Raw genomic sequence first — 18,848 nt, 5'->3', positions numbered from 1 at the left:
TATTGTTAAGGCCAGCATTATAGTGGGAATTATAGCTTTGTTAGTAGTATTAATTTTGCCGTGCTTTTGCATATGCCTACAGAACATGGTGAAAAAGATGATATCTGCTGCATTTAATCAGACCATGCTTGTGTAACAGAAAAACGGGGGAAATGTGGAGAGCTTTGTGGACAGTTGGCTAGCTAAGAAAGGTCATGTAGACATGATACCGCTGATTAAGATAGAAGAAAGCAAGTCTAGGAGTCAGCAGTCAGTGTCCAATCACTGATGTGACCTTGCTGCAACATGAAGATGGGGGAGAAAATCTTTTGCCAGAAAAATGAAGATAGCCTAGGTAGAATAGCCACAAGAATGTAGAAGTAGTAACAAAATAACCATAAGAATATAGAAGAAGGTGTGGTTGACGGATAAGTAATTAACCAATAATGAGCTCAGCTTTGCAATATGTATAAGCTTCATTAACACCAATATAAATATGTGTGAACTATCAATAAACTTGGAGACTTGCTGATCACTCATATCGAGTGCTGCATTTCTTCCACCGATCCAACACAGGTCTCATGCTAAATTGGCTGTGTGTTTGTTTTGGTGGTGGGGAGAGTCAGAGATGCAGACACAGACACCAGCTGAAGAAACGGTGTAATTTACTGTAATGCAAAAGTGCAAAAAAGAGTCAGGAAAGGATAAGTTAAGCAATGCACCTCAGCATTATTCCAAAAGGGTGCCTCTGGTGATTAAGGAAGGTACATCACCAGGTACCCCAATGCTTTCCCCTTCATCCAGAGCTGCACATCAGCTGGGGGAAGCTGTCCCAGCCAAGCCCTGCAGAGCCACGGCCGGGAACCGGGAAATCCTGCGGTGCCTCCACCTTTGCTGGCCACGAGGCTTCCGAGTGCGCTGTGAGAGTAGCCCGGCTCTGATAGTGCTGGATGAGCAATGTGCCAGAGCTTCTGCTGGGGGGACAGCTGGTTTCATTCTCCTCTTGGCTTTCTCCCTGAGCCTGCCTAGGAACCAAGGGAGCTGGCTTGGAGCCAGCACCCCCAGGCAGGGCCAGATGTGGCCTTGTCCAGATTCTAAATGCTGAAAGGTTTCCCCAGGGAGCAGATACCTTGATCCTACTGCTAACAACACTTTGTTAATGGGTGGATACCTAGATCCAATTGCTGTTTGTGTCCTTACAAAGTACACCAGTAGGGTTGAGTTGCTGAGCACATGCACAGTTCCATGCAATGCCTTGTGTTCCTGGAAGCTGTACATCCCAGTCTCCTCTGCAGAAGACACAGGCTATGAAAACAAGGCCCAGTTGTTACCTACTTTTTTCCCCTCAGGACTTGTTAGACACAATATTTTTTCAAAGGATTGCATTTGCCTCTCCTCAGCTTTCTAATTTAAAGAAGAGAGCTGAAGGAGTTTCAGGCATGTGAGTGCCTGATCTCTCTTTCCCTCTAAAGGCTCTGCCTCTCAGAGCCCCGGTTACGTGCCAGTGCGTTGGCATGGGAGTCATTCATTCCCTAAACTCCATTGCCTAAACACAAGTGAACTTCAACTGCAAAGCCTCTCTTTGCAGTGGGATTGCTTTTGCACTACAGCCTCCATGGGCAAGGGCTTTGTGGGAGCAGGGGTCATCAGAGCCTGTGTCCTGAAACAGAGCCAGGAAAAGGAGCAGATGCTGCTGCCTTCTGCTACTGCTGATCCCAGCAGCAAGTCCCCTGGCAGTTCCTTCAGGGAGCTTCACACAAAAGGCTTCCATCATATTAGTGCTTGTGAGACCTTCTTGATTCCCAGTTGTCCTGGATTTTGGAGCATCTCAGCACTTGTGTCCATGGCCCTTCCTTCATGCCCAGCCTGCAGCAGTCACAGTCACTGCTGCCTCCCCCTTGCTGCAGCTCATTTGCCAAAGTGCTGCCAAAGGCAGCGGAGCTGGCTCAGGATCCCTGCTGGCTTCTGGTCTCTGGGATGAGCTTCAGAGGGACACTTGGAGCGCTTCCTAAAGAGCTGCCCGTGGGATGGGGGGCGGATTTGTCCTCCCTGCTGTCAGAGGCTGAAATACAATAGTTTATGGTTTAAACATTTTCATGAAAGACTTTTGCCTACTACAGCAGAGCTGTGTTACAAAAGCTGCAGAGATGACCACCACACCCTGAATGGGGCTCTGGGAGGCCTACAGGGTTCTCTGATGAAGAGGAGATAAAGTAACAGCTCAGGGGCATTCAGGAAGCACAAGCCAATGCCTTCAGGGTGGAGATGACGGCCCCAGGGCTATCAGCTGCCAGGTTCACACAGAGCTTGGCACCAAAGCTGGGGGCAGAGGGGCTTTGGGTGAGTGTTGGAAAGCCTCTGGTGAGAGGCAGTGGCCGCCCATCCTCTGCTGGGCAGGGCAGCCCAGCTGTGGGGCCCTTCACCAGGGGAAAGCTTGTCCACAACAGAGGGGGTGATGTGCCCCATCAAAGGGCCCCCAAAGGGGTGCCCAGACCCTGCACCAGAGCACTGCAGCACGATGCCACAGACGCTCAGTGCAGCAAGGGACAGTGTCCAACTGGCCCCCTGCAAGGGAGGCACCTGGGCATTCCCACCTCCCAAAGCCGGTATTAATCCAGGGAATCCCTCACTCATCAGGACGTGTGGCAGTGTGGTGTGGGACCCTCACCACCAAGGAGACCAGATGGAGGAGAGCAGCGAGACATGGTGGGACCCTTGGATGGGTGATAAAGCTGTCACACATAACCCCTGCCACCCTCTCCCTGTCCCCCCACCGCCCATGCACACTTCTTTCTCCTCCTTTCTTTTCTCTTTCTCTTTGCCTCTTTTACTATTCAATAAAATACACGAATTTAGCACAAATCACAGAACACCCATCACAGCTGACAAATGGCATTTCTTGCACATCGCTACACCAGCACTGCTGATCCACAAATACACAAGAACCAATTTCAGCTGAAAAATGTCATTTATTACAAATTGCTACACCCACGCTGACAAGACAGAACTATACAAATCTCAATTTAGGTTAAAATCAGGAATTTATTAGATTATTACAACCAGTCTGTGTAAAAATATACAAATACTAACTTCAGTTAACAAAACTAAATTTATTGCCAACCTCCACAACAACTCACTATACACAAAGATCAATTAAGGCATTTAACAACTTAATTTATTACATATAACTACAAACAAATAAATAGCAACACAACTATATATAGCAAACAGAACTAAACACAGATATAACAACGTCCATGTATACTTAGATAGAAATATACACAGAGATGTAATTACAAACAAGTATGTATACATACATGTACATATATACAGAGCGTACATCCCTAAACACCACACATACAGAAATAGTCCTATACAAGTAGCAACCCAAAAATGTGCATATCCAAATGATAATCCATCTCTAGACATTTCTACGTAACAGACATGTCTAGAGATGGATAGACACATCTATCCAAATGGATAATCCAATTCTAGACACGTCTACACGGAACTCAAAGCAGAGGGGGATCCCAGCTGCCCCATCTTCAAAGCCTCTCGCTCGGTCTCCTCCTCCCGTGCAGAGCAACTCTCCTGGACAGCGACAGCAGATGGGACATCTGGCAAGCAAAGGGAACACTGACTGAGTATGGGCACGTTTCCCTTGACAGCAGCTGCACTTGCATCAGGGAAGAGGAAATGTCAGAGCCTCCCCAGGAGGGTCAGAAAGAGAAAGCAGCCGAGCGGGCCAGGCTGTGGTGAGCGCAGCCGCGGCGGGACTGTCCCGCAGCCCCGGCAGCCCGGCAGAGCTGGCACAGCTCCCGGGCCCTGCCGGCACAGCTGCCTGGCCCAAGGACAGCCCCTGTGCCAGCCGGGGCAGCTGCGCTGAGCAGCCCCAGCACGAGCAGGGCCCGCTCCTGCCCCGCCGGGCAGTGCCCACGGCCACAGCCCACGCCAGCCTCAGCCCCAGCCTGCCTCCCTGGGCCTGTGGCCTCAGCCGGGCTCTCTCCAGGCTGGCAGCAGCAGGTCCCGTTCACTGCTCTTGCTGCCGGCCTTCAGCTCCTCCCTGCTGGCTCCCGTCAGTCTCCGGCTGTCCTCAAGGTCTTCCTTGCAGCTGTGGCCAAAGTGGAGGCTCTGGAATTGCTTGCAAGGCCTGGCACAGCTGCAGTCCCGGAGCCCTCTGTGCTCCCTGCTGGCCCCCTCCATCCCCTCAGCCCCGCCATGCTCTCGCTGAAGCCCCAGCCCCCTTCAGTTTCTTCAGCCCCTCACAGTGCTCTCACCCGCCTCAGTTCCTTCTGAGCCATCCCGTCCCCTGAGACGCGCCAGCCCCGCAGCCTGTGCCACTTCCCTGTCACCTCAGTGCCACCATGGCCCTCGGCTGCCCCACAGCCCTCAGCCCCAGCAGCAGCTCAGGGTCACCGTCCCTTCGGCGCCACCGCCCCCTCAGCCCCCTCTGTCCCCTCTGTCTCACCGTACTCCAGCAGCTCCTCAGGGGACAGTGCCTGGGGCCAGCGGCAGCTCCCACCGCTCCAGGGACAGCCGGGGCTGGAAGTGCTGCTCCGCCCGGCCCGGCCGCCAGCTGGGACCCAGCACAGGGACAGGGGACACAGGGGGCACCGGGGGAAAAGCAAGAGGTGAAAAAGGCAGCCGAGGCGGGAAAGAGCTAAAAATGCAGCCTAGGCCTACACAAACAGCAATCTATCCATCAATCTCTCCATCTAAACATTCCTATTCCCCTTACTATATAACTATACACATTCATAAATGTAACGTCATACATATCTATATTTTTTACTCTACACATATAAAAATCTAACTCTGAAAATCTATAAATGTAAATTTATAATAAAATATAATTATATCACATCTATAACTATATACATATCCACATTTAACTATACAGATCTATCAATATATGCCCATATAAATAGAACACTATCATCTATAAATGGAACTATAACCACTAATAAATAGAACCACAGAAATCTATAAACATATCTACAAACAAAGGAATTCTACCTGCCCGATGGCCACAGGCTCTCCCCTGTCTCTTCCTGCCATGCAGGGCAGCCCTCCTGGAGATGTTGCTCAGATGGCATCTGGGAAGCAAAGGGAACGCTCAGTCAATATTGGGCCTTGTGCACCTTTCCCTTGGGCAGCAACTGTCCTTCTACCAGGGGCTGTCCAAGATGGCCTGAAAGGCGGACTCTCACTTGGCAATTTGAAGCAATCTGCCCCTTAAAGAACAGGGACCATTCCAAGTGTTCAAAAGTGTGTTTCAAAGCATTGAAGTATCTTGATAAAGTCTCAGCCCCCGCAGTGCAAAGGGCACCCAGGAGAGCTTGAAACACAGACAGTCCCAGCTGCCACAAGGAAGCCCAGCCTTGTTCTTTCTCTGTGCTGACAGAGAGACCTCAGTCCTCGCTGAAATGGCTGAAGCCAAAGGTGCTGGGAGCTGAGACGTGAACCAGCTCCATGACCTGGCATCTACAAACTGCCCTCTGCAGTGAGCAGCAGCTGCTCCACCTCGACCATCAGCTCTGGCAGGAAGGGCTGGGAGGGACAGAGCTCCCTACGAGGCCTGCAGGCTGCACCAGCTTGGCTAAGGAATGGATCCAAAGTGCTCCTTCTCTCCTCTTAGGTCTCACTAATCAGGGGTCATTCAAGCTTTTCCTTTTGTTACTGGAGTTACCGGGATTTTTCAATTGGTTGACCTCTGCTGTTGTGCTCCTTGTTTTTCTTGTGGGTCAGGACCAATACCAGCAGACTGGTACTACATTTAGTCAGTGATTTGGATTTCTACCCTGACTTTTTGCACTTTTTTTCCCCCTGCTCCTTCAAGAGTCGCTCAGCCTGGCCTCTCCTGGCACCCTGCAGCAAATTTATCCACCAACTTCAGCACAAAACTGGGACACCCGGCTTGGTGACACAACCCCCACAAGGTCAGGTTTACTCCCTGCTCTCTTGCCCCAGCAGAGGACTCAGTGTCAGAGTCTCTGGAGAAGCGTGGAGGGCAGGGCTCAGGCAGGTTGTGCCCATGCAGGATTTGAACTCAAGGCACCAGGAAGCACCAAGCCTGCTCAGAGCAGCCATCTCACACCTCTCTAAACCAGTGTGGGCTCTGTCCTTACCAGGCTCCTCGGGCTCCTGGGAACTGTTCCTGCAGCTCTCAGAGCCAGATGAAGCTTCCTCTGCTGCAGCTCTGTTCACAGGCTCCCCTCCTGAAGAATCAGGGGCAACACCAACATTGCCCTGAGCTGAAAAACAGAAAGAAAGGAACCCAAAGGTCACTCACTCACTATTTTGCTGGAATTGTATCAGGGATACAACTCCTCTCCTTCTCCACTCCCAAAGGACTCGGAGCACAGAGGAGGGAACACTGCCCCCACGGTTCACATGACAAGCCTTTTTTAAACTCAGGATTCAGGGGGCCAAGGTGAAACTGAAGCTCTAACAAAATGACCTTTGAGACAAAACATGATCACAGAAAACCAGAAGACACCAAGTGGGGGGACGTGCCCCCACGCTCTGACCCTGCCTTACCCCAGAGCTGGGAGAAATCAGCCAGCGCAAAGCCAGGGGCTCTCCTTGCAGCCAGCACGGCTGCCAGCAAGGGCAGAGCTCGCTCCCAGCCCTGCCCAGGGCTGTGTGCTGCAAACCCACAGGCAAAGCACACATTTCTGCCTGGGAGTCTCAGCACCCCCAGCCAACTGCGCACACAACCCATCACAAGGTGCTGCTTCTCAGAGCCCTCTGCTGCTGCCCCACGAGTGTGATCCAGGCAAACATTTATGCACCCAGGGTATTTCCAGGATCACATTTGCAATCAGTGGCAAAAATCTGTTAATCAGGAGGGTAGGGAAAAAAACCAACCCAAAAGACAGGAAAAGCCAGACAACCAAGTAGTGTTTCTATTCCACTGAGGAAGTAAATGTCCACAATGAAGCAAATTACCTTTGGACACAAAGATATTCTCACTATGACCAGTTTCAGAATATTCATCTCTTCTGCCATAGCCCGTCCATCAGAACCCTAAAGATTCTAAAGATGGTTCCAAGCCTGCAATGTTTCCTTTTATTATGGAATAAAATGCTTCTCTAAACTGCTATGTGTGACTTTACAGAAGACAAAAGTCGTGCCACTTGAGAATAAGGTATTGGTAAATCCAAAAAGTCCCACTCTCCCCCCCTTGAGTCATAATCACAAATGTACTGCAGGCAATGGGTCAGCACATCAACAGAAAGAGAGACATTCTTTGGCCAACACGTGTAATAATCTGCAAAAGGACAGAGAGCTGCAGCTCCAGCCCAGCCCCAGCCACGCCTCTGGGAGCGCCTACACGCACGGCAGGGCTCACACAGCAGCAGCAGCTGCAGCCCAGCCCTTGCTTTGCCTTGGCCTTCCCACCCAAAAGAGGCACAGCCCACATCTGCTGCTGCAACAGAGGCACCTCTGGCATGCCCCTCCCTGCACGGGACACTTGGCCTTCAGTGCCACTTCTCCAAACACTCTTCTCTTCTTTCCCAGCAAGTAAAACCTCTTCTTCATTTCTTCTTCATCCCCTCTTTCAGAAACCTTTCTTTACCAAGAATAAGTCAATAACTAAATAATGATGACATAAGTTCGATTAACGAAGCCTCTGCTTCTCAACCGTGTAACAAGGTTCAAAAGCTCTCAGTCCAGCCCCTTTTATCCCCATCCAATGGAATTACCTGAGCAGTGGAAGGTCTTTCAGACAGGGACCTCCTGATCTCCCGAATCATTTTCTCTACGGCAAGGCCCAGATCTGCTGGTGGCCGTCCACGCTGCACAGGCTGCACTGCTGGCGGGAGCGCTGGGCCCTGAAGTGCCCGGGGTGGCTGCAAGAATCCAAACGCACTGGTCAGGCTCCCCAATGTGGCTGTGGGACACAGAGCTCTAGTGCTGCTGTGCATCAAACATCACGGGAAGCACACAGGGAAACCAGGCAGAGAATCTTTTGGCCTCCTAGGTGCCCTTTCCTAGTAGGCTTGACAACTTCTGGCCGAGAATGACAGAGCCTTGCGGCAAAATACTTCAAACGGTCACTTTTCACGACCTTTTGGAAAAACAAGGCTCCAACTCTTTTTGTACCTCGTGCCTCGTAGGCTGGGGGCTGCTGCTCCCCGTGGAGCTGCTGGAAGCTGCAGGGCTGGATCGCCAGCACCTCCCGCTCGGCCGGAGGCAGCTGCTCCCTGCAGAGCTCCTGCGAGCGGCTGCGGGGCCCCTCGCGCCCAAGCGGCAGCGGCCGCTCCCCGTGGAGCCCGAGGAAGTGGCAGGGCGGGATGCCGAGCACCTCCCGCTCGGCGGGCGGCGGCCGCTCCCCGTAGAGCTCCTGGAAGCGGCTCGGCCCCTCCCGCCCAGCCGGCAGCGGCCGCTCCCTGTGCAGCAGGTGGAAGCCGCAGGGCGGGCGCCGGGCGAGCAGCGGCCGCTCCCCGGGGGGCTGCTGGTGGCGGCCGGGCCGGGGCCTGCGCAGCTCCCGCCCGTCCGGCAGCGCCCGCACGCTGTGCAGCAGGTGGAAGCCGCTCGGCGGGCGCCCGGCCGGCAGCGGCGGCCGCTCCCTGGGCAGCGGCTTGAAGCGACCGCGCCCGTGCCGCCCGTCCGGCAGCGGCCGCGCCCCGGGGAGCTGCTGGGAGCCGCAGGGCGGGCGCCTGCGGCCCTCCCGGCCTGCCGCCGGCCGCTGCCTGTTGGCCGCGCTCCGGCGCTTGATGCGGAGCAGGAGGTCGGGGCGGTCGCGGCGAAAGCAGGGGTTGCTGTAGTGGAGCCAGGCCCCGGCATCGCCCGGCGCAGCCGAGCCGAGCCAGCCCGGCACCTTGCGGAAGCCGTAGCGGTAGAGCTGCCGCACGAAGCTGCGGAACTGCGTGGGCCTGAAGGTGTGCAGCACCGGGGCCGGCCCATCGCCACGGCCCCTGTGGGCGTGGCCCGAGCTGAGCAGCTCTGGCTCCAAGAGGGAGCGGTCGACGAGCAGCCCCTGGCCGCGGCTGTCCCAGCGCACGGAGCGGACGCGGGGGCTGTTCACCAGGCGCCACAGCTTGGCGGGGAAGGTGCCGGCGCTGAGCCCGGCGGGCAGCGGCAGCTCCGCCATGGCGTCGATCGCCGACTGTGCCCACAACGCCCGCAGCGCAACGGCCGCGGCTGCACCAGCGTCGCGCGGCCTGAGGGGGGCGCTGCGCTCGGGCCCGCGCGCGCGCCCAGCGCGGCCCCGGCGCGGGCCGGACTTGGCGGGGACGAGCGCGGCAGAGCCGGGGCTGCGGGCACAGCGCGGGCGGGGCGGCTCCGGGGCTGGCCGGGCTCGGCTCGGCAGGGCCAGGTGCGAGCCCCCTCTTTCTCTGGCTGCAGTCATCCTTCTGCATTGGCTTTGCGGCACAACCCCGAACCAGCAAGACAAGCGCTGGAACTTTCAGAAAGGTCTAAATTGAAGAATCCCATCGGAAAGTCTTGCCCTTTGTCCAGTGAAGGCAAAATCACTCATTTCCGCGTGCCTGAAGGGACGGAAAAGATGTTAGAAAGAGCAACTTCAGTATTTTAGTTGGGGTTGCACACAGAGTTCCCCACTTTAAAGTAGAAAGGTTAAATCGGAGAAGGGGAAATGGTGAAGAGAATTGACATTCTTTTTGCCCCTTTTTCCACCAACTGGTTCTTTCTCGTGGTCCCCACCTGTCTTCAGCAGATTTGGCACATTGTTGATTCTTTGAAGATAGAAGAAGCAACAGGAAGGGGCAGCAAATTTGTGAACATTTTCATCAAAGCTAAAATCCTGCTCCTGGAAGGATGTTGCTTTATGCAAGAGATTAATTGCCTGCAGTTAAAGTGAACTCATGCTGGTGTTTTCACCAAAAGGTTTTACATTTTTCTTTCCTCAGTAAAAATTTCTTTTTTTTTTTTCCCAATCAGGGGAGACTTACAACGCAAAATCCCTTCTGCAGCCAAGTCTTTTCAATGTAACCTAACAAAGGTGGTCTTGTAATGATCTGTGCTTAGTGTCACTTGTTATTTTTATTTTAAATCCTCTCTTGAAGTAGAAACAGTTTTCATAGCAGGAAAAAAATAGACTTTTCATCTAATTTAGTTTATGCCCTTTTTTAAGGGGCACTGGAGGGGGCACTGGGGCTTTTTAAAATGTCTTTACATCATTTAACCTTGAGGGCTCAACCCTGTCACTTCAGTTGCTGCCCTGAGGGTGACATGCTGACACAGGGATTGTTGGTCTCATCACATTCTGGAGTAGTTTTTTACACTGATTGTTTTAAAGATGCTCTGTCATCTCTGTGTGCTGGCTTTCTCAGAAAAATTGAAACCCACTACCAGAAAATGTCTTCCCAATTCATCTTAAATAGCTTAAAACAGACCCTGAATTTCGAATGATCCACCTCAGTGGGATGGGGTTTGTCTGTCTTTAAACACAGGGTAACAACCTTCACAAAAATTATCCCAGCAACTGAATTACAGCACAATTTCTAATGAATAGGCAAAAAGGAGAAGACAGGAGTTCAGAAAAGAAGGGGTATCTTTCTTCATGTTTCATGGCCCTTATTTCCCACGTGTCTGTCTATGTGGTGCTTCATCAAGAAAAGCCTCATTTTGAAGACCTCCTTTGTAATCTCTGTGGCTCATGAGAAGCACATGAATACTAGCCCTGTGCCCTACTAGGGATGAGGAAACACGTGGCTGAAAAGTGGATTGTCCATTGGAATCTCGAGTCACACATGTAGTATACTTACAGTTACATTGACTTCTCCACAGTAGTCTGTGGCTAAGAATGAGAAGTTACCCTTAGCTGTGTTTTAAGGATACTGAAACTTAAAAAGAAGTGTGCTTATCTTGTGTCTGGCAGCATGATTCTTCCCCGTGACTCTTTTATGTGGTACTGTTAGAATTTAATGTCAATTACAAACATCACAAGGTAAATGATGGACGTCACATTTCAGTGTTTGGGCCAAAAATTGGTTTAAAAATTAACAACACAAAAGGTTGTTAATTTTCAGGAAAGAAAAGTCCTTAAAACTGTGGTATATGGTTTTAGATTAAGATTTTTTTCTAAAAATGACTTCTTTCCCCTTTAAAAATAATTTGTAAAGAACATAACTAATGTACAGGCCTGATCATTTCAAGTATTATTTTTCCATATCTTTCCTTTTTCCCTATATGACACTGTAACTTTTGAATCAGTTTTTACCACTTTGAAAATGCAATTTTAGTGTTTTTCCTACTGGTGAATATTTACCAGTTCCAAGTTAAAGAACAGAGAGTTCTGAAAGTGAAATATGTTTTATGTAAGTATTTTTTTCACTAGTCTCCTGGTATTACATGCAACAGGGGCAACATTGAAACAGTCTATATGTACTTCTTTTTGAGAAGCTGTTAGAAATTATTAATATTTTCAGTATATCTGCCATACATTAGTGTGTGTTTCAGCTGAAACTCTCCTCTGGGCTCTACTGCTAGCATGTAGGATCTCCTTGCACTGCAGGAAGACACAATTTTCACTTTCTGATTTGTACACAGCTATGTCACTGCCTTCACCTTTTCATCTCACATGCTTTGACAAATTTTCCTCCTGTGACAGCAGTATCCCTTAAGGTGATGTAGGTGTGGTGGGCATGCAGCACCCAAACACTTCCTGATCTTCTGGGAGCTGGTCCTGAATCCATCCTTTCCTGTTTATTTCTACACTATACTGAATCATGATTTTAAAAGGGTTAAGATTTTAGCTGAGGCTTAGAACCAATTCGTATTGAAGTTAGATACACCAACAATAGGTTAATGATTATTAGATGCTTAAGCTAAAGCTAATTGTTTTATTATGAGCTCATTTGTAGAAGGAAGTGGAGCAAGCGAACCATTCTAGGAACATACTGAAACCAGTAGAACAATGCCCAGCACCTGGACTCTGTGTCAATCCATCACGAAGCAGGGGGCCTTGGATCATGCCGGAGGGTCACAGAGACCTGATGAAGACGTTCCTGACTTCATCCAGGGGACCACTGTGTGGAGAGCTTTGTGGATAATTGGCTAGCTGAGAAAGGCCACTTTGATGTGATACTGTTGGATAAGGTTCGGGGAAACAAGCTGGGGATTAAGTAGTCAGTGTCCAATCACTGACAAGGGTCATGGTGACCTTTGCTGCAACATGAAGATGGGGGAGAAAATCTTTTGCCAGAAAAATGAAGATAGCCTAGGTAGAATAGCCACAGGAATGTAAACATAGAAACAAAATAATCATTAGAGCATAGAAGTAGGTGTGGTTGATTCATGTGTGTTTTAACCAATAATGAGCTCAGCTTTGCAATATGTATAAGCTTCATTAACACCAATATAAATATGTGTGAGCTATCAATAAACTTTGAGATTTGTTGTTCACGCATATTGTGTGCTGCAATTCTTCCGCCGTCCCGACAAATGGTGACCCAAGACGTGTTTGCCGGTAGCCACGGTGGATCAGTGTAAGGAGTTCGGGTCCTACCACAGCAAGGACGGCAAAAGCACCGCTGAAAAAGGGAAAGTACGGTGCCCCTGGGTGACCTCAACGGAGAGCCCCGGCCGATACGTGCTGCTGAGACCTTGAAGGGCTGCAAGAAGCGCACTGTTATTTTTAACATGGATAAAGAAAGGTAAGCAGCATATGATTTATTTACTGGCTTTTTACAAAAGCGTCAGGTTAAGGGCATAGATTTGCAGAAAGAGCTTCCTGGGTTGTTAGCTTATGGGTATGAACAGGGATTTTTTCAAAATCCTCACACAGTACATGAGTTAACAGAGTGGCGTAAATTTGGGGATAAGTTGTGGCAGGCAGTCATAGATGATGATAAAACTGCAAAAAAGTTGGGAAAGTTGTGGCGAGTCGTGCATGATGAATTGTTGAAATATCAGGTAGAGGAAAAGGCTGCTCAGCAAGCTAGCATGGTGCATGAAAAGAACAAGAGTTATTGGGACTGGTTTAGTTCCCTGTTACCCTGTTATGTCCACAGTCAATCTACCACCAGCATCGGCTTCTGCTTCAAGCAGCAGCTCCCCGCCAGCATTGGCTCCTGCTTCAGGCAGCAGCTTCCCCCCCGCGTGTGCTCTAACAGCACCATCCGCACCGCCTCCGCCTGTGTCAAACCCTCCATCTCCTACTCCTGGTAATGCGCTGATCCCTGGGTCAGAAAATGACTTAGTGGGGGCCTGGTTGCACAGGAGCGAAGGAAGGCATGGGCGGCGGTAGCAAAAGGTATCATGGAGACGGGGAATAACGAAGCTATAAAAGCTGACATGGAGGTTGCCTGTCCAGTGATTTATTCTCCCCTGGCGGGGGGAGGGTTCCAAGCTACAATAACTGCTTTGGATTGGAAATTGTTGTCACAGTTACGATCCATGGTTAGTCAATTTGGAGTAACCGGTGAGCCCACAAAACAAATGCTGGATTATATCTGGGGGACTCAGGTTCTGCTGCCGGCTGATTGCAGAGGATTAGCGAAGCTTATCTTCACTCAGCATCAGCAGCTTTTGTTTAACGCTCACTGGCAGACACTCTGTCAGGAATGCGTGTCAATAATACGGCAACCAGGCGACCTGTTACATGGGGTAACCCTGGAGCCGCAGCAGCCCCCAGCCTACGAGGCACGAGGTACAAAAAGAGTTGGAGCCTTGTTTTTCCAAAAGGTCGTGAAAAGTGACCGTTTGAAGTATTTTGCCGCAAGGCTCTGTCATTCTCGGCCAGAAGTTGTCAAGCCTACTAGGAAAGGGCACCTAGGAGGCCAAAAGATTCTCTGCCTGGTTTCCCTGTGTGCTTCCCGTGATGTTTGATCCACAGCAGCTCTAGAGCTCTGTGTCCCACAGCCACGTTGGGGAGCCTGACCAGTGCGTTTGGATTCTTGCAGCCACCCTGGGCACTTCAGGGCCCAGCGCTCCCGCCAGCAGTGCAGCCTGTGCAGCGTGGACGGCCTCCAGCTCAGCACAGAACACAGCTGGGGAGGAGGAATGGCCACCAGCAGATCTGGGCCTTGCCGTAGAGAAAATTATTCGGGAGATCAGGAGGTCCCTGTCTGAAAGACCTTCCACTGCTCAGGTAATTCCATTGGATGGGGATAAAAGGGGCTGGACTGAGAGCTTTTGAACCTTGTTACACGGTTGAGAAGCAAAGGCTTCTTTAATCAAACTTATGTCATCATTATTTAGTTATTGAATTATTCTTGGTAAAGAAAGGTTTCTGAAAGAGGGGATGAAGAAGAAATGAAGAAGAGGTTTTACTTGCTGGGAAAGAAGAGAAGAGTGTTTGGAGAAGTGGCACTGAAGGCCAAGTGTCCCGTGCAGGCAGGGGCATGCCAGAGGTGCCTCTGTTGCAGCAGCAGATGTGGGCTGTGCCTCTTTTGGGTGGGAAGGCCAAGGCAAAGCAAGGGCTGGGCTGCAGCTGCTGCTGCTGTGTGAGCCCTGCCGTGCGTGTAGGCGCTCCCAGAGGCGTGGCTGGGGCTGGGCTGGAGCTGCAGCTCTCTGTCCTTTTGCAGATTATTACACGTGTTGGCCAAAGAATGTCTCTCTTTCTGTTGATGTGCTGACCCATTGCCTGCAGTACATTTGTGATTATGACTCAAGGGGGGGAGAGTGGGACTTTTTGGATTAAACAATACCTTATTCTCAAGTGGCACGACTTTTGTCTTCTGTAAAGTCACACATAGCAGTTTAGAGAAGCATTTTATTCCATAATAAAAGGAAACATTGCAGGCTTGGAACCATCTTTAGAATCTTTAGGGTTCTGATGGACGGGCTATGGCAGAAGAGATGAATATTCTGAAACTGGTCATAGTGAGAATATCTTTGTGTCCAAAGGTAATTTGCTTCATTGTGGACATTTACTTCCTCAGTGGAATAGAAACACTACTTGGTTGTCTGGCTTTTCCTGTCTTTTGGGTTGGTTTTTTTCCCTACCCTCCTGATTAACAGATTTTTGCCACTGATTGCAAATGTGATCCTGGAAATACCCTGGGTGCATAAATGTTTGCCTGGATCACACACATGGGGCAGCAGCAGAGGGCTCCGAGAAGCAGCACCTTGTGATGGGTTGTGTGAGCAGTTGGCTGGGGGTGCTGAGACTCCCAGGCAGAAATGTGTGCTTTGCCTGTGGGTTTGCAGCACACAGCCCTGGGCAGGGCTGGGAGCGAGCTCTGCCCTTGCTGGCAGCCGTGCTGGCTGCAAGGAGAGCCCCTGGCTTTGCGCTGGCTGATTTCTCCCAGCTCTGGGGTAAGGCAGGGTCAGAGCGTGGGGGCACGTCCCCCCACTTGGTGTCTTCTGGTTTTCTGTGATCATGTTTTGTCTCAAAGGTCATTTTGTTAGAGCTTCAGTTTCACCTTGGCCCCCTGAATCCTGAGTTTAAAAAAGGCTTGTCATGTGAACCGTGGGGGCAGTGTTCCCTCCTCTGTGCTCCGAGTCCTTTGGGAGTGGAGAAGGAGAGGAGTTGTATCCCTGATACGATTCCAGCAAAATAGTGAGTGAGTGACCTTTGGGTTCCTTTCTTTCTGTTTTTCAGCTCAGGGCAATGTTGGTGTTGCCCCTGATTCTTCAGGAGGGGAGCCTGTGAACAGAGCTGCAGCAGAGGAAGCTTCATCTGGCTCTGAGAGCTGCAGGAACAGTTCCCAGGAGCCCGAAGAGCCTGGTAAGGACAGAGCCCACACTGGTTTAGAGAGGTGTGAGATGGCTGCTCTGAGCAGGCTTGGTGCTTCCTGGTGCCTTGAGTTCAAATCCTGCATGGGCACAACCTGCCTGAGCCCTGCCCTCCACGCTTCTCCAGAGACTCTGACACTGAGTCCTCTGCTGGGGCAAGAGAGCAGGGAATAAACCTGACCTTGTGGGGGTTGTGTCACCAAGCCGGGTGTCCCAGTTTTGTGCTGAAGTTGGTGGATAAATTTGCTGCAGGGTGCCAGGAGAGGCCAGGCTGAGCGACTCTTGAAGGAGCAGGGGGAAAAAAAGTGCAAAAAGTCAGGGTAGAAATCCAAATCACTGACTAAATGTAGTACCAGTCTGCTGGTATTGGTCCTGACCCACAAGAAAAACAAGGAGCACAACAGCAGAGGTCAACCAATTGAAAAATCCCGGTAACTCCAGTAACAAAAGGAAAAGCTTGAATGACCCCTGATTAGTGAGACCTAAGAGGAGAGAAGGAGCACTTTGGATCCATTCCTTAGCCAAGCTGGTGCAGCCTGCAGGCCTCGTAGGGAGCTCTGTCCCTCCCAGCCCTTCCTGCCAGAGCTGATGGTCGAGGTGGAGCAGCTGCTGCTCACTGCAGAGGGCAGTTTGTAGATGCCAGGTCATGGAGCTGGTTCACGTCTCAGCTCCCAGCACCTTTGGCTTCAGCCATTTCAGCGAGGACTGAGGTCTCTCTGTCAGCACAGAGAAAGAACAAGGCTGGGCTTCCTTGTGGCAGCTGGGACTGTCTGTGTTTCAAGCTCTCCTGGGTGCCCTTTGCACTGCGGGGGCTGAGACTTTATCAAGATACTTCAATGCTTTGAAACACACTTTTGAACACTTGGAATGGTCCCTGTTCTTTAAGGGGCAGATTGCTTCAAATTGCCAAGTGAGAGTCTGCCTTTCAGGCCATCTTGGACAGCCCCTGGTAGAAGGACAGTTGCTGCCCAAGGGAAAGGTGCACAAGGCCCAATATTGACTGAGCGTTCCCTTTGCTTCCCAGATGCCATCTGAGCAACATCTCCAGGAGGGCTGCCCTGCATGGCAGGAAGAGACAGGGGAGAGCCTGTGGCCATCGGGCAGGTAGAATTCCTTTGTTTGTAGATATGTTTATAGATTTCTGTGGTTCTATTTATTAGTGGTTATAGTTCCATTTATAGATGATAGTGTTCTATTTATATGGGCATATATTGATAGATCTGTATAGTTAAATGTGGATATGTATATAGTTATAGATGTGATATAATTATATTTTATTATAAATTTACATTTATAGATTTTCAGAGTTAGATTTTTATATGTGTAGAGTAAAAAATATAGATATGTATGACGTTACATTTATGAATGTGTATAGTTATATAGTAAGGGGAATAGGAATGTTTAGATGGAGAGATTGATGGATAGATTGCTGTTTGTGTAGGCCTAGGCTGCATTTTTAGCTCTTTCCCGCCTCGGCTGCCTTTTTCACCTCTTGCTTTTCCCCCGGTGCCCCCTGTGTCCCCTGTCCCTGTGCTGGGTCCCAGCTGGCGGCCGGGCCGGGCGGAGCAGCACTTCCAGCCCCGGCTGTCCCTGGAGCGGTGGGAGCTGCCGCTGGCCCCAGGCACTGTCCCCTGAGGAGCTGCTGGAGGACGGTGAGACAGAGGGGGCTGAGGGGGCTGAGGGGGCGGTGGCGCCGAAGGGACGGTGACCCTGAGCTGCTGCTGGGGCTGAGGGCTGTGGGGCAGCCGAGGGCCATGGTGGCACTGAGGTGACAGGGAAGTGGCACAGGCTGAGGGGCTGGCGGGTCTTAGGGGACGTGATGGCTCAGAAGGGACTGAGGCGGGTGAGAGCACTGTGAGGGGCTGAAGAAACTGAAGGGGGCTGGGGCTTCAGCGAGAGCATGGCGGGGCTGAGGGGATGGAGGGGGCCAGCAGGGAGCACAGAGGGCTCCGGGACTGCAGCTGTGCCAGGCCTTGCAAGCAATTCCAGAGCCTCCACTTTTGCCACAGCTGCAAGGAAGACCTTGAGGACAGCCGGAGACTGACGGGAGCCAGCAGGGAGGAGCTGAAGGCCGGCAGCAAGAGCCCCCTTGGCCAGTGGCCACTGCTGGTGGCCAGCACCCATGAGATGGAGCTCAGAGCCTGATGATGAGCTTGGTGAGCATAATCCCTCCTGCTCTTTGCACTCATTTTTTTTCCTTCTTCCCTCCTGCAGAATAGAGCTGTGGTTGTAAAATCAATTTTCTTCTTGAATGAGTGCATATTGAAAATGTCAGTTTGAGGTCTTTCTTTCCCTGTCTGTATCTCTGACTTTTCTGGTTTGTTCTCTTGTCCACCTCAGGCTCTGCTGGGTAAGAAATACCAACTCATGAGTCTTACCAGAGAATGTGGCCCAGTTGTGAACAAGGACATCAGGTCAGCTTACCTCTATTGCCCTGCTGAAAGCTGTGGGGGTCAGGAATTATTGGTGGTGACATTGAATAAGGATTGACCCAGGCAGAGCCATGGTCAAGAATTTACAGGAGTTTGCAGAAGATGTTGAGGTAATTCTGCCATTCAGCAGTTCCTGTAACTGTGGCAGGAGGTCAGTGTCCTTCCTGCAGCCCTGGCACAGACAGCTCCCAGTATATTTAGAGGCCTGGAGACCAAATGAGTCATCAGAATGATCTTGCCCACCTTTGCAAGGGATCTTTTGTTTCATTATTTTTCTGCTCAGGTAGAGGGCAGCAGTGCTGATGGCAGCTGAGGAGAGGCAGAAGTTGTCCTTAGTGCAGAGGAAGATTGCAGTTGCAGCGTTTCCCTGGGCTGTACTCCAGGTGCTCTGAGTCCCTGTGTCAGCTGCAAGGCTCAGTCCTGGCAGCTCCAAGCAGATTTGCTCAGAGGGATTCTCCAGTGGCCCCAGGCCCTGTGGGTAGGCTTTGAGCCCCTCATCCCAGCCCTTTGGAATCAGTAGAGCTGATCCTCAGGGACCTGATTCAGGCACTGCTGGAGACTGGCTTTTGGTGCGCCAAGCTCCTGATGGACCTGGATAGTCTTGGTGGAAGGAGTTCAGGCATCACCCCAAAGCAGGCTCACCTGTAGATGTGCAGGACCAGGTGAAACATTTTAGGGAACAAATTGGAGCCTCTTATTCCCCAGAGATGCTCAAAGCATAACTACAAGACTAAGGAAAGAGATGAAAATCACATGGTTAAACCCAAAGTAAAATCAGCTGCATGG

At 51.0% G+C, this 18,848-nt stretch overlaps 1 long non-coding RNA gene across 2 annotated transcripts; it reads right to left on the bottom strand.

The window, feature by feature from the left end:
- Nucleotides 1–3,069: 3,069 nt before the first annotated feature.
- On the bottom strand, nucleotides 3,070–8,463 carry LOC143692055 (uncharacterized). Of its 2 annotated transcripts, XR_013179937.1 has the most exons (6): nucleotides 8,089–8,463; nucleotides 7,689–7,835; nucleotides 6,108–6,233; nucleotides 4,996–5,075; nucleotides 4,448–4,555; nucleotides 3,070–3,596 (listed from the first exon to the last, which is right to left on the bottom strand). It is a non-coding gene; the product is annotated as an uncharacterized LOC143692055 (long non-coding RNA). The 2 variants fall into 2 exon arrangements; XR_013179936.1 differs by having other exon boundaries at nucleotides 7,689–8,452.
- Nucleotides 8,464–18,848: the final 10,385 nt, after the last annotated feature.

The sequence above is a fragment of the Agelaius phoeniceus genome, chromosome Z (genome assembly GCF_051311805.1).
Source record: "Agelaius phoeniceus isolate bAgePho1 chromosome Z, bAgePho1.hap1, whole genome shotgun sequence".
Classification (NCBI taxonomy): domain Eukaryota; kingdom Metazoa; phylum Chordata; class Aves; order Passeriformes; family Icteridae; genus Agelaius; species Agelaius phoeniceus.
This window is presented reverse-complemented; position numbering and strand designations above follow the sequence as displayed.